Raw genomic sequence first — 6,000 nt, 5'->3', positions numbered from 1 at the left:
CAAAGCAAGGTGGGGCAGCTTACACAAGACCGCCCTGCACAGGGCCTGGCAATAACTGAACCGAGGGTCCCTTGAGCGCGAGGATGGCCTCTCGCCAGGACTTACCAGGACCACAGTGGGCAGGTGATGGCCCTGGCAATGCCCTTGGTGGATAAATGTCAGAAGGAATGAACATGTGTGGCAGGTGCTCCGTCAGCACTGGCCCCCTCTCCTCCCAGGGCTGGGAAGCCGCTGCACCTGCCTGGCTGCCTCGGCCCCAGGCCATCCCATTTCCCCTGCCCGTGAGTTCTGCGCATCCCCCAGGTCTGTTTCTGAGACTGCGATTAGGATGCAGGAAGTGTCGGGTGGAATGGTGTGTTTTGGGGGGCTGGGGAGTCGTAAACACCTTCTTAGTCTGCCTAGAAAGAGAACCAGACTGGCTGAGGACAGGGTGGGAGGGAAAAGGTGCTAGAGGCCGAGCTGTCAGGAAACAGCCTGAGGCGGCAGCTTTAGCCTGGCAGTTGAGTGGAGAGAGGGAGATGGGCCTGGGGCAAAGAAAGAGGGAAAGCCAATGTGAGATCGCTTTAGAAAGCAGACCATAGCCTCTGCGAGCAGCAGCCTCCGCCTCCTGAAGCCGCTTGGTCTCTGAACAGGGTGCTGGGGGAAAATGTGAGAAAAATGTATTCACTGGTTCCACGGACTGGGAACCCGGGAGTGCAGCTCCTCCGACTACCAGAGAGTTCGAGCAAGTGCAGCAACGTCCCCGCAGCATCTTGTTGAGAAGCCCTGGGCGGAAGGCTGCCTGGGCGGAAGGCTGCCAGCGCAGGCCGAAGGCGATGCACCCTGAGCGGGCCAGTGCACCCCCCATGGCCGGGCGCAGCTCCCCAGCAAGCGCCCCTGTCCCTAGCGTCTGTGGAGCTGCAGGCCTGGGACTGTTGACACCATTTAAGGCTCATGCAGAGATTTCAGAGCTCTTTCAAGTCTTGAGGCAACTGGAGTAATCAAAACGTCTTAAATCACGTGGGAGGTCCTGGGTTCTGTTCCCAGTGTCCCCTACAGAAGATGAGCAAGACAGTGAGCAGATGCAATGAGCTGGCACGGTGCACTAATGCAACAAGATGATGCAACAAGTGACAAAGGAGGAAAACATAATGAGAGACAAAGCAGGGAGCGGAGGTAGCTCAAGCGATCAGGTGCCTCCCTCCCACATGGGAAGTCCTGGGTTTCGTTCCAGGTGCATCCTAAAAAGAAGACCAGCACACAACAAACAGACACAGCAAATGCAAAACAAGGAGGGGGGTGGGGAGAAAGAAATAAAATAAATCTTTAAAAAAAAAAACTTCTTAAATCTCAAAATCGAATGGGAAAGATAGCTTGGCATAGTGAAAACAGTAGAGAACGTCATGCCAACCCAACTCATGCTGAAACCCAGCGTGACACCTGCCAGCCGTGTAACCTGGAGGGGGTCCCTGAACTCCCCCTGCCGCGGTGTCCCCATTTGCAACCCAGGAGTGACAGCACCACCTTGCGTAGTCGGTGAAGGTTGGTCAACCCAGCACCTACAAACGCCTAGCATGGCTATTGGCACAAAGCGTGTGCTCAGTAAATGAAGTCAGCATCTGATTGAGGCAGACATTTGGCGGCCAAGAGTGATCTTTACAAAAAAATAAACTCGGATTGTGCCAATTGCTTTGCTCAAACCTTCCTGCAGCTTCCCATGGCAATTAGAATAAAATGCAAATACTGCCGCCCTGGCCAACAGGCCCCCACTGGACATGACCTTGCCTCGGACCTATGTTCCAGCCCCTCCGTTCCCCAAACCCACCAGGCTCTTTTCTAGCCCTTGCTCGCCCTTGCACCTGTCTCGAGTTCACCCGCCCTTTGATTTCCTCCTCATCAGTCAGCTCTCCTCCAATGTCATCTCCTCAAAGGCCTTTCATTTCCAACCCCATTTAGAGTATCCCTACCACTGCCGTGCCCCACGCCACTTAACGTGCTCACAGGGCTTCCCTCTGTCTGAAATCTACACGCTCTTCACGTCGTTCCTTGTTGTCACCCACCTCGGTCATAGGCTCTGAGCCCTCCGTCGATGGCGCTAAGGACGGTGCCCGCCACGCAGCACGTTCTCCTTACACACTCTTAAGTCAATTTGTGAATGAACTCCCGCAGCCAACCCAGTGCTGGGCAACCCTGCGGCCGAGGAGCTCAGAAGCAGGCCACCTGCCAGGCAGCAGCCCTCGTTTCAGGGGCCATGAGCGGGGAGGTGGCAGCCCGGGGGCCAGGGCTGTCGCAGCGACCTGAAGGCGCCCTCGGAGCAGCTGCTTACGACGAGTGGGGCCTTGAACGAGAAAAGCTTTGCCACTGCTTAAAGCCAGCACTAACCAAGTTCAACCCTTAGACACAGGGTGGGTGGCCTGGAGGCCCCTCTCCTTGGAGATATTTCTTCCTCCATCCATCTGGCCAACACTGGCCACGGCTCAGCCACGTGCCAAGTTCCTTGTTTATTCCAATCTCAAAGCTCTTACAAAACTGCTCCTCGTGTAGTATTTCAAGTGACTTCGGATCCAGTTATCTGATTATACATCTCGGGAAGGATGTTTTCTAAGGATAAGCAGAATGTTTCAGTTTCCTAGGTGGCTTAAGCATATACCATGAAATGCTTCGTCTTAGGCGATGAGAATTTATTTGCTTGCAGTTTTGAGACCAGGAAATGAACAAATCAAGGCGTCATCAAGGTGATGCTTTCTCTCCGAAGATTCAGGCATTCTGGGGCCGGCTGCCAATGAAACTTGGGCCTTAGCGTGTCACAAAGCAAGGCACATGGCAGTGCCTCTCAGCCTCTCCTTCTCCTCTGGGTCCCCTTGAATTCAGCTTCTGGCTGCTCCCTCTGTGGCTCTCTCTCTCCGTATGAATTTAATTTCACATATAAAGGACTCCAAGAATAGGATGAAGATGCCTCCTGATTGCAGTGGGTCACGCCCTAACGGAGGTAACCTCAAAAGTTCCCACATACAACGGGGTCACACCCACAGGAATGGATGAGATTCAAGAACACATTTTTCTGGAGTACATACAGCTTCAAATCCGCCCCCCACCCCAGAACTACAAAGAAACCTTCAGGTGAAAAAAATTATTCCTCAAGTGAAGGCAGCTCCAGGCTCAGCTCCTGTACTTCATAATTCCAGGACACGCTACCTTTTTTTTTTTTTAAATAGTGTTTTTTTGGTGGTGGTGGTGTTTATTGCTTTTTTTTTTTTTTCAGTTTTTATTTATTTACTTCTCTCCCCTTCCCGCCCCCTCCCCCCTGTTGTCTGTTCTCTGTGTCTTTTTGCTACGTCTTCTTTGTCTGCTTCTGTTGTTGCCAGCGGCACGGGAATCTGTGTTTCTTTTTGTTGCGTCATCTTGCTGTGTCAGCTCAACCTTTTTAAACAAACTGCGCTTAAAATCCCAGCTCCATCATTTCTACTTGGGTGTCTCTGGTTGAGTTACAGAAACTCTCTGAAATTCACTTCTTGCATTTGGAAAGTGGCAATAATGATAACCTGTCAGGGTGGTTGTGAGAAATAGTGTGAAACTGCACGTGAAGGTCTCACACACAGAAGCTGCTCGGAGGATGAGCCTTACTAGCAGCCTTACCAGCTGTCTGTCTTGACTTGTCTGTCGGTCTTGCTGTTGGACCAGAGAGCATTTCTTCCCTATTCCTACAGAACTCTTGAGAATACTAAGAGAGCTGTAGATGCTTCATAACGCTGAGCGATGAGGCTTATTTTCGTGTGATTTAAGGGCTGAGTTCAACCACCCTTTACCGACCGTCCCCACGTGTTGCGCACTATGACAGGCAACCTGTAGGTGAGGAAGTGACAAGTCCATGGTGTGATTTCAAGAGCGTCAAGGACCCCCTGCTGTCCTCTCTCAGTTTCCTTCATTTGAATCTGATGCCTAGAATTCAACCATTGGCTCCCAGTCAAAATGCAAAGCGCTCCCACTTCAAGGGACCTAAAAGCACTTTGCCGAGAAGAGAGGGAGAGGACGCTATATGAGTCAGCCAAAGGGGTGCCGATCCAAATCCCAGAAATTGGTTGGTTTTTATAAAGGGTATTTATTTGAGGTAGGAACTTACAGATACCAGGCCATAAAGCATAAGTTACTTCCCTCACCAAAGTCTACTTGGAGCAAGATGGCTGCCTATGCCTGAGAGGGTTCAGGCTTCCTGGGTTCCTATGTTCCTGGGGCTTGCTTCTCTTTCCTCTGTGAGCTGACTTCCCAGGGCTCCAGTTTAAGTTTTCAGCATCAAACTCCAACATCAAAACTCCATCATCAGAAACCCCCAACTCTGTCCTTCGCCATGCCTTTTATCTGTGAGTCCCCGCCCACCAAGGGGTGGGGACCCAGAGCCCTCATCATAACTCAACAATGCCCAGCTACAGACCAGATTACAAGCATAATCCAATATTTCTTTTTGGAATTCATCAATTATATTAAGCTGCTACAGATGGGGATTCTGACCGCTGGAAGGAAGAGGGCGCGCCAGGGGCAGGGAGCTGGAGAACCCGAAGCCCCGGCAGTCCTCCAGCCAATCTTTTTCAAGGTTAAGGCTAAAAGCAATTGCGAGAGCCACGTGGCCGGATGAACCGCTCCCCTAAAGGAGGAGCGGGCCTGCAGCCCACCTGGCACCACCCCTGTTCAGGAAGAATCGGCCTTGCCCCTGCCTGCACCCACGGGGGGTATGTAGATCCCACCCAATCGGCACCGCCAAGCCACCGGGGGCTGGTGGGCCAGCTGGCGCCCCTCGTTGCTGCTGTCTTCGTCCCGGTCTTGGTGGTCTGTGAGCACAGTGACAGTGACCCTAGCTCTCATCAGGGGAAGAAACACCTTTAGGTGGTTTAGACATTTAATTTAACTTGGCAAGCCTGGCCCCCGTGGAGGAGTCAAAGCCGCACGAATAATGGCCCTGGCGCTCAGGGCTGCCACGCAGGGAGGAAGAAGGGTTCACACACAGAACCAGTAGCACTGAAAAGGGGTCCAATTGAAAAAACGAATCGAAGTTTTGGTAACGGATGATGGTGATGGTAGCACAACACCAAGAAAGTCATTAACAGCCCTGGATTATATATACGAATGTGGTTAAAAGGGCAAGTTTTAGGTTGCATATATGTTACTAGAATAAAATTTTTAAAATGAATTGAAGTGGACTATCTCTAATATGCAGCAGAATAAATATGCTTAAATAAAGAGATGTTTTCCAAATTGGAAGGAAATCCACATAAAAGGAGCAGTTGGCACTAAGCATGGGCAGAAGAGCATCTGAAGCGGGGCATCTGGCAGAGAAAGGCAGACACCGCCGGCAAGGACACAGTGGGGCAGAGGTGGTGGAGGACTGCTAAGTCACAGGGTGGAGGGGGAGAGGGGCGCGATGGCGGAAAGGTTAGTGGAGAGCCTTGAGGCTCTGCTGAGAAACTCGCTCCTGCTCCTTTTCCTGCGAGCCGTGGCAGGGTTGGCGAAGGCCGTGGCATGCTTCTAGCTGTGCCTTAGGACAGACGCCACCGCAGCTGGTGGCAGGGAGCGTGGCCGCAGGCCGGACGCCCAGGAAAGACGTGAGGCCACGCCAAGGCCCCGGTGCACCTGCTCCAAGGCAAACCCGAGAGGAAGAGAGACACCCTTACAGCCCGCATCCACCAAGTGACTCCCCTGGCAGGTGGTACCTGGGGGACTGCCCAGCTCATGGCAAACAGAGATGGACCCCACGGCCACACGGTGCCACGTGCTCGCCAGCCACGCTCATTCCGCAGAGCCTGTGCAGGGGACGCACTGAGCTCTCCGGAGGGCTCCTCTCTGCACCCCAGGACAAAGCTGTCCTTGACCCCCAAGGCACTGCCAGATGCTCCGAAGAGCCTCGGCTCTCAGAAGCGCCACGTTCACTGACTCATTCCCTCTTGAGCCGAACAAATATTTGTGCACTCACCCCAATGATTAATCCTTTCAACACGGAAAAGACTTCGCCGTGCTCTTTATTAGTTATTG

Source organism: Dasypus novemcinctus, chromosome 25 (genome assembly GCF_030445035.2).
Source record: "Dasypus novemcinctus isolate mDasNov1 chromosome 25, mDasNov1.1.hap2, whole genome shotgun sequence".
In the NCBI taxonomy this organism is placed as follows: domain Eukaryota; kingdom Metazoa; phylum Chordata; class Mammalia; order Cingulata; family Dasypodidae; genus Dasypus; species Dasypus novemcinctus.
Note: the sequence above shows the minus strand (reverse complement) of the source record.